Genomic DNA, 9,077 nt, shown 5'->3' on the forward strand with positions numbered 1-9,077 from the left:
AGTCATCTCTTCACATCAGGTGGCCAAAGTATTGGAGCTTCAGTTTCAGCATCTGCACTATATGCACAGGCACTTTCCACCCTGTCATCCAGCCTCTAATTACTACATAAAAACACAACTATAATCCACCATTCTGATGCATCTCTATAACTCCTGGCAGGGCCACCGTTTAACTTGACAAATCCAGAGAGCAAGTCAAGGATGGCAGTTTCCTGAGAGGCCGTTTCCCTGAAAGAGTCCTTGTTTCTACCCACACTGGTGCCAGAAGTCTTTACCTCTCTCTGAATCTCTTTGACCTGGGACCTACGTATCCCCCACGGGTTGCCAGAGCAGCTGCACCCAACCAATCTCTTCCTCTTATCTAATCTGCACCCGGAAGTTGGCGGGATGAAAAACATCACCTTCATCATAGGAAAGAGCCCAAGGTCGCTGCTGCCACAAGTCCACACAGGAACGTAAGCCCAGATATTTGAACTCTGAGGCCAGAACCTCCTCTCCCAAATGCTCAAGATATGAGCCAGAAACTATCTGGACACAGGAGAGGTTTCCTGAAATGGGAGAAGGGGAACTGGCTCAGGGCAAAGGGCCTTAGCCAATCAGCCTTTGCTCCACTGATTCCTTTGGGGCCCTTGCAAGGGACAGTGTATGTGTCCAGGATAACAGCTTTGGTGTCCCCCTTGTGTGGCAGATGTAAGGATTCGGGAGTGGAGAGGAAAAATACTTTTCCTGTACAGCAGCTGGGATGCCCCTGAGAGAGAGGAAGAATCTTGCTGTGTCAGATATGAAGTCAGCCAAACCAGGGGAGCTATAATAGCAGCAAGAATCAGGGGGTGTTGGGATCAGAAGGCCAGTGTTTGGGTCCTCGGTTTGCTCTGACCGCTGTGCACATACACAGGATGCTCCTTTTGGGCCAGATTCTGCTGCATCCGTGGGGACACCTAGGCCCGGTGATGCTCAGGAGGGATGAGACACTCCAGGACTATCAAGAAATCTGGGTCAATCCTGTTTTCATTCTCTTCCCTGCTGGCTGCTTTGAGCAGTTTAATTTAACTGAAAGGTAAAATCCTTTAATCACCAGTTCTAAATCGAGGCATGACATTTGGGGTAATAGCGGGGGAGAGCGATGACCAGTGGGTAAGGTGAGGCTGCAGGGAGACAAAGCCTGAGGAAGAGTCCAAGTTTGGTCTTAGCTGTTGGCGGGAGAGCCTGGCCCTCCCTTTTGCCCTTAATCGCTAACAGTATTGGTGGCAGACACCCTGAGGACTCGGGAGGAGAGACTTGGTGAATTATGGTTTACCTCTAAGGACAGCCTTTGGAAGCACATGTCCACACAAAGGGTTTGTATGGGAAAGTTCATAACAGGGTTATTCATAATACCAAAAACTGGAAACACTTCAGGTGTCCATCATGGCACTCAGTCACTCAGTCGCGTCTGACTCTTTGTGACCCTATGAACTGTAGTCCTCCAGACTCCTCTGTTCATGGAATTTTCTCGGCAAAAATACTGCAGTGGGTGGCCATTTCCTACTCCAGGGGATCTTCCCGACCCAGAGATCGAGCCCATGTCTCCTGCCTTGCAGGCGGATTCTTTACCACTGTGCCACCTGGGAAGCGAGATAGTAATCCAACTGTGTTGCACCCACACAGTGGACTAGTACTGGGCAATAAAGAGGAATGAACTCCTGACACGTGCTACAGCATGGATGGCCCTCGAAAACATTATGCTGACCGGAAGAAGCCGGACACAAAGGACCACAAATTGTTGAGTCTGTGTATATGAGATTTCTAGAAAAAGCAAAACTTAGAGACAGAAAGCAGATTAGTGGTTGCCTGGCCTTGGATTGGACACAGATTGACCACAGATGGCCCTGGGGGAATTTTTTGGAGTGGTGGAAATGTTTTAAAACTGATTGTGGAGATGATTGCACAATTCTGCAAATTCACTAAAGCTTATCAATGTGCACACTTGAAATGGGTGGATTTTTTTTGTGTGTGTGTGTAATAAAGTTTTATTAAAGTATAAAGGAGATAGAGAAAGCTTCTGACATAGGCATCAGAAGGGGGCAGAAAAATGGGTGGATTTTTTGATATGCCAATTATACATAATAAATACTTGAAGTGTTTCACTTTTGCCAAGTCCATCCTGGAGCTACCCTGTATGCCAGGCTTGGAGTAGAGACCTCCCACCTCCTCCTCACAGGGGAGAAGAGGGCTGTGTACAGTGGTTCTCAACTACCCTCTGGAACACCGGAGCAGCAGCCCCTGGGGGCTTGTTAGAAATGCAAATCTCACAACTGCTGAATCAGAAATCTGAATGGGAGAATCAGAACTGCTGCTCCGGTGGTGGGGCCCAGCAATGGGAACTTGGACCACCCTCCAGGGGAGTGAGAACCATGGTCTGATGAGAGGGGGCGAGAACAGGAAGGTCGTGGATGTTGGGCACCCACCATGTGCAGCCGCTGGCCCGGCCCTGAGTGGCACATTCTCACAGCATCCGTCTGATGTCAGTATTATTGGCCCCATTTTGCAGACCAAGAAACTAAGGTTCAGAGAGGCTGAGAGACTTGCCAGTTAACGAGAGGGCGGAGCTGGGATCAAGCAACCAAGTTTCGGACTTGACACACTCTTGCTGCACTCGTGTGAACCCTGGGAAATGTGAGAACCCTGTCCAGTGCCTGGGAGGGGAGAGGAGATGGCAATAAACACAGCCCCTCAGGTTCTATCTTGGCAGAAAGCGTGGGTAGGAAGAAATAAACAGTCAGCAGAGCCCTGAATCCGGCCCAGTATTTTCCTCAAGTCTTAGGCAGCAGTCTTTGTTTAAAGTTATATTGTTTACTCCCAAGAGACATGGGGGTGGGGGGATTTAGAAGGAGCTGCTTGGACGGAAGCCCAGGAGGTCCAGGCTGAGTTCCTTGGAAGCCTGGAATGTGAAGGGCTGGGGAGAGAAAGAGAGAGAGAGAGAGAGCACGAGTGGAACTCGGGGATCCTGGCCAGAGAGCCTGAGAGCCGCTGGGGACCCAGGAGGGCGGGTCTGTGGTTTCCAGATGCACAGATGACATCATGTCTGCCTGGCCTGCAGACTCCAGGCCTGTTTCGAGTGGCCCTTCCATGCCGCCGTGCCAGCTTTGTCCTGGAGCTGCTCAGGAAACTGAGGCTGAGCTGAGGCCTCCCTGCTTAAACCCAGCACCGCCAGAAGCTTGGCTCAGTGCCCGACCTCAGGCTGCCCCATGTGAGGGCTCTTCCTGAGGCCCTTCAGCACTGGTGGCTGCTGTCCATTTGCCATGCGTGGCCTCCGGCACAGGGTTCACAAGCCCTGCCTTTCCCTCCGTGATCCCATTGAGCATCAGGCTGGATCAAACAGAGAAACTCTTCTAGTCCAACTGTTTAAGTAGGCAGAGAGGGAAGGGACTTCCTCTAGGTAAAGGTGAGGACAATACCAGAATCCAGAACCTCTGGCCATGGAGTTATTTGGTGCTTTGTTTTGGCCATGCAGCACTCGAGATCTTCCCCAGTGAGGGATCGAACCCATGCCTTCTGCATCCGGAGCCCAGAGTCTTAATTCACTGGATCACCAAGGAAGACCACTATAGCTATTTAATAATTATAACACCTATCTGTTGGCTCAGACAGTAAAGAATCTGCCTGCAATGCAGAAGACCCAGGTTTGATCCCTGGATCAGGAAGATCCCCTGAAGAAGGGAACAGCTACCTACTCCAGTATTGTTGCTTGGGGAATTCCACGGACAGAGGAGCCTGGCGGGCTACAGTCCGTGGGGTCACAAAGATTGGGACACAACTAAACGACTAACACTTTCACTTTATTTTTTCACAATACCTGTCATTCGTGTAGAGTTTGGTCATTGACAATGTGCTTTCTTGTGTTATCTCCTTTGACCATCTCACTAACCCTTTGCTTGATTTATAGATGAGCAGCTTGGGGTTTATAGAGGTTAACCGACTTGCTCAAGGTCACTGCCTGCTAACGGACCAAGCCAGTGCTCACGGTCAGCTGCTTTAGCCCCCACGTACAGTGCTTCATTCCTAATGATGTGAGTAACATCCCCGGTACCCAGGGAGGAGCCAGAGGAATCACACGAAGCACAGCCCCCTTTGGTTCTACTTTGGAACAAAGTGTGGGTCTTTTTCTTGCCCATAGGCTGAGCAGGGTCTTCTTCAGTGACTTTCCAGACTGAACTGGGCAGGCGAGTCCCCAGTTTGAGCAAGTGACCTAGACAAGAGCTGCTTCTGATTGCTGAGAATGGGACGGGACTGGTGAGTGTGTGACCTGCTCCCAGGCCTACAGCAGCCAGGGAAGCAGCTCTCTGCTCCTGCCCACTAGGTTCCTTTCCATTGGTCTTCTCCATTTTTTTGTGTATTATGAATGACAAAACCCACAACCTCTCCTGGTCAACCTGCTCTCCCTTCCAACAAGGCTGAAACATGATGATGCTGGTGATGAGCCTTGATTCTACTTCCCAAGGGCATGTTGAGTTCTGGTGCTTTGATACTTCATCCAAAGACCTCACAGCTCATCACGAAGGAGCTTGGACTGGAGCCCAGCTACAAAGCGATGCTGGTGTGTGCAGCATCATATTCTGTCCCAAACTTTTAAGGAAGGCTGCTGAGCCCACCCGTGGGTCGTGGGTCTCAGGTCTGGGACAGGCCGGTACAGAACGTGGGTGCCTGCTGTATCCCTTCATAGGATCTCAGACACGTTGTCTGGAGCAGGGGCTTCCTTCCATACATAAACTGTTAACCAAGCCTCTGGCAGTGTTTGTCTCATCTGGGTGCCCGGAAGAGCCAGACCAGACCGCCACGTTCCTCTCTGCAGGCGGGGTCTTGGACCTGAGTGCCTATAGCCTGGGATTCCCCACTGACATCAGTGCTGATCTATGGCTGGGTTCTGGGGTGATATGTGCCAGAAGAAATGCCTGGAAGTGGTTTTCAGCCAACCTGCCTGAACAGAGAGGGATGTGGCCTGTCATGACGCAAGTGTCAGATGTGTGTTCCTAGCTATGGTTTCAGACTCCCTGAGTTCATCTCCTTAAACTGTGCCCCCACCTTTTACTTTTCTTATTACAATTTTTTTAGTTGAAAGAAAAAATGAAAAAAAAAGGAAAGAAATTTTTTTGGTTGAATAAATTTTATGTATAACATTATGTAAGTTTAAAGTATATAAGGTGTTACTTGGATACATCTATATATTGCAATATGATTGTTGATACAGCAACCTTTATCACATTTATAATGATAGTACAATATTACTGTTTATCATACTGTGCTTACCCCTTATGATGGGCTTTCCAGGCCAAGAAAAGGTGCTGCTCAAGGTTATATCCCTTTTCTGTCTAGAGAACTCACAATCCTCCCACTCCTGCATAAGGAGAGAGGGAGTCAGGGCGTAAAACTTCAAGGAAGGCAAAAGCCACAGTCATAGCCATAGGAAGACCCAAGTGAGCCCTTTCATTGTAGAGAGAAACTGAGGCACTGGCAGAGGTAGAAGGATTTGGCATGTCAATGCTGAAGCATCAAGAAATGTTCACTATGCTTAAGGTAAGGATGCTCGTAAAAGAATCAATTTTACCAAAAAGCATTTGGTATTTCCCTAGTGGTCCAGTGGTTAGGACACCACACTTCCACTGCTGAGGGCCTGGGTTTTATCCCTAATGGGAGAACTAAGAGCTCCTTGCAGGGGAAAAAAAAATTATTAAATGCAATGGAATATTATTATTTAGCCTTAAAAATGAATGCAGTTCTAATGAATGCTACAACACCTTGTAGACAACGTGTAGATGAACGTTGAAGACATATGCCAAGTGAAATAAGCCAGTCACACACAAAAAATACAGTATGATTTTGTATGTTTATGTTTGATACCCAGAGTAGTCAAAATCATACACAGAAGGTAGAACAATGGTTACCAGGGGGGCGGGGCAGAGGGACTGGAGGGTTATTTTTCAATGGGTACAGAATTTTAGTATGGGATGGTGAAAAAGTTCTGGAGATGGATGGTGCTGTGGGTTGCAGAAGAATGTGAAGGTGCTTAATGCCACTGAACTGTAGACTTTAAACATGATTAAAATGGTTCATTTTATTCTATATGTGTTATACAACTTTAAAAAAAAATACTAAGAATGCTTAATGCTTGAGTCCGAACTCTACCACTGAGAAAGTTCAGGAAGATAAGCTATAACTTCGGTAAGTCTGGCAAGTAAAATCCTGCTCTGGACTTGTTTGAAATCCCACCTCCCAGTGAAACTCTTCACTGTACTATTGTGATTTATAATAAATGTATATTTGGTCTTCGTCTCCATTCCTTGGCACAGAGTTCCTAGATCCCTTGGAATTTCCTAAGCGGAAAGCGCAATAAAGATATCTTGATATTCATAACAAACTCTGGTCAACCACACCCGAGTTTATGTTAACTAAGTGACTTTTGGAAAGTACCTAAGGATGGAGGTCGGTTGCCAGGGAAACTAACCAGGTGATTAGAGGTTGGAACTTTGATTCTGCCCCCTTGAACTCTGGGGAGGGGAGAGGGGCTGGAGGTTGAACCAATTGCCAGAGATTTAATAGATTCCATCTGTGTAAAGCAGTCTTCATAAGAATTCAGAAGGAAGGGTTCGGAGAGACTCTGGGTTGGTGAATTCGTGGAGGTCCTGAAAGAGTGGTGCTCTAAGAGAAGGTATGGAAGCTTAAGCCCCTTCCCCAATACTCTGACCTGAGTATCTCTTGCATCTGGCTGTTCCTAAGTTATATTCCTTTATAATAAACCAATGATTTAGGAAATGAAAAGTTTCTCAGGGGACTTCCCTGGTGTCCAGTGGCTAAGACTCCATGCCCCCAACACAGGGGACCTGGGTTCGATCCCTAGTCAGGGAACTAGATCCCATATGCCACAACTAAGAGTTCGCATGCCACCACGAAGGATCTTGCATGCTGACATTAAGACCCGGATGCAGCCAAATAAATATTAAAAAAAAATTTCTTCTAAGTTTCTCAGAGTTCTATGAGCTGTTCTAGCAAGTTAATCAAGCCCAAAGAGGGAATCCTTGGAACCTCTGCTCTGTAGCTGGTGGGTCAGAAGCACAGGTGACAAGCTGGACTGGGGCTCAGTGTCTGGAGAGGCTGGGGGCAGTCTTGTAGGACTGAGCCCTTAACCTGTGTGATCTGACGTTATCCTGCTCTCTCTGGTCGGTTCGTGTTGGAAATGAGTTGGACTGTAGGACACCCAGCTAGTGTCAGAGAATTGGTTGGTGATGTGTGGGGGAAAAATACATCAGATTTGATGTCAGAATCAAAGCACGAAAGCAGGTCGAGGTGTGTCGGTTGATGTGACTTGATTGTTACTCAACATGTGTGTGCTATAGGTCTCCTTATGACAGGACCGCGTTGAGCACAGGGTTATTACTAAGACTTTGTTTTGTTTGATTAAGGTATAATTTACATACAGTAAAATATAATGTGATTACAGCCCAATTAATTTTACCTACATACACACCCATTTAACCACTACCCAGATCAAGAGAGTTTAGCAGCCCGGAAAATTCCCTCACACTCCTCCACCCTCAGCAATACCCTCCTCCAGAGGGAATCATTAATTCTGCCTGTTTTGAATGGTCTATAAATGGGATCACTTATTATTACATTTATGAACTCATTTGTGTCCAGCTTTTCATTCCATAGAATATTTTTGAGACTTTATGTTGTTGCATGTGGTAGTTCTTTTATTTATTTTTTTAAATTTTTTATTGCTGTGTAGGATTCCACCTATGACTGTGCCACAATTCATTTACCCATTCCTTTCTGGATTTTTAGGTTAATTCTACCTTTTGCTTTTTACAAATAAAGACGCTCTGAACATTTTTGTATAAGTGTACTTTTGGACACGAGCATGCATTTCTGTTAAGGACCTATCTGGAGAAGAATTGCTGGATTGTAGAGGAGAAGGCAATGGCACCCCACTCCAGTACTCTTGCCTGGAAAATCCCATGGACGGAGGAGCCTGGTAGGCTGCAGTCCATGGGGTCGCTAAGAGTTGGACACAACTGAGCGACTTCACTTTCACTTTTCATTTTCATGCACTGGAGAAGGAAATGGCAACCTGCTCTAGTGTTCTTGCCTGGAGAATCCCAGGTGGAGCCTGGTGGGCTGCCATCTATGGGGTCGCACAGAGTCGGACACGACTGAAGCAACTTAGCAGCAGCAGCAGCAGCAGAGGTGTTGTATGATTAATATTATTAGAATTATTCAATTATTAGTACAAGGAAGATGTTAAGTGGGCAAGCTAAGGTTGAGATAAAGCGTTACAGGAATTCAGAGTTGAGAAAGCTCATTTCCAGTGGTGCAATCAGAAAAGTCTTCATGGAAGAGGCATTTGGGTTCAGGGCTGGAGGAGAAAGGTCAATTCAAAAATGTTCAGGATAAAGCTATAAGGGGTGGGTTGCGGCAAGCTTTCTAGATGAGGGCAAAATGTGGGCCAAAGCAGAATCTATAAATGTTTGGGGTGCATGACCTCTTAAGCTCCTGAGGACAGTGGCCAGGCTGGTCTAGCCAGGTCAGTGCCCTGTCTGCAGCGTCTGGGCTGGCACACAGGATACTCAACAGAAATGTACTGCTTTGAACACTGAGTGTTTCAATATGGCTGAAGCAGAGGGAGCTTGTTGAGAAGCAGTGGGAGAAGCATAATGTCTTAGTTATCCTCTGCTATGCAACAAATTATCCAAAAGTCAGTGACTTCATTTGATAAGAAACATTCATCATCTCTAGCAGTTTCTGTGGATCAGGAATTTGAGGATGGCTTGGTTGGCCAGGCCTGGCTTGAAGTCTCAAGTGTTGTGGTCACACATGGGCCAGAGCCGCAGTCATCTGAAGGCTTCAGTAAGCCTGGGGCATCCCCTGTCACAGGGCTTACTCACTTACCTGGCAAGCTGATGCTGGCTTTGGTGGTGAGAGATGTGCCTTCCTCCCCCTGTGGGTTCCTCTACAGGACTGCTTAAGTGTCCTAAAAACATGGTAACCAACATCCCCCAGAGTGAGTGGTCCAAGAAGGAGCCAGGAGGAAGCTATAACCTCTT

This window comes from Bos taurus, chromosome 22 (assembly GCF_002263795.3).
Source record: "Bos taurus isolate L1 Dominette 01449 registration number 42190680 breed Hereford chromosome 22, ARS-UCD2.0, whole genome shotgun sequence".
NCBI classification, from domain to species: domain Eukaryota; kingdom Metazoa; phylum Chordata; class Mammalia; order Artiodactyla; family Bovidae; genus Bos; species Bos taurus.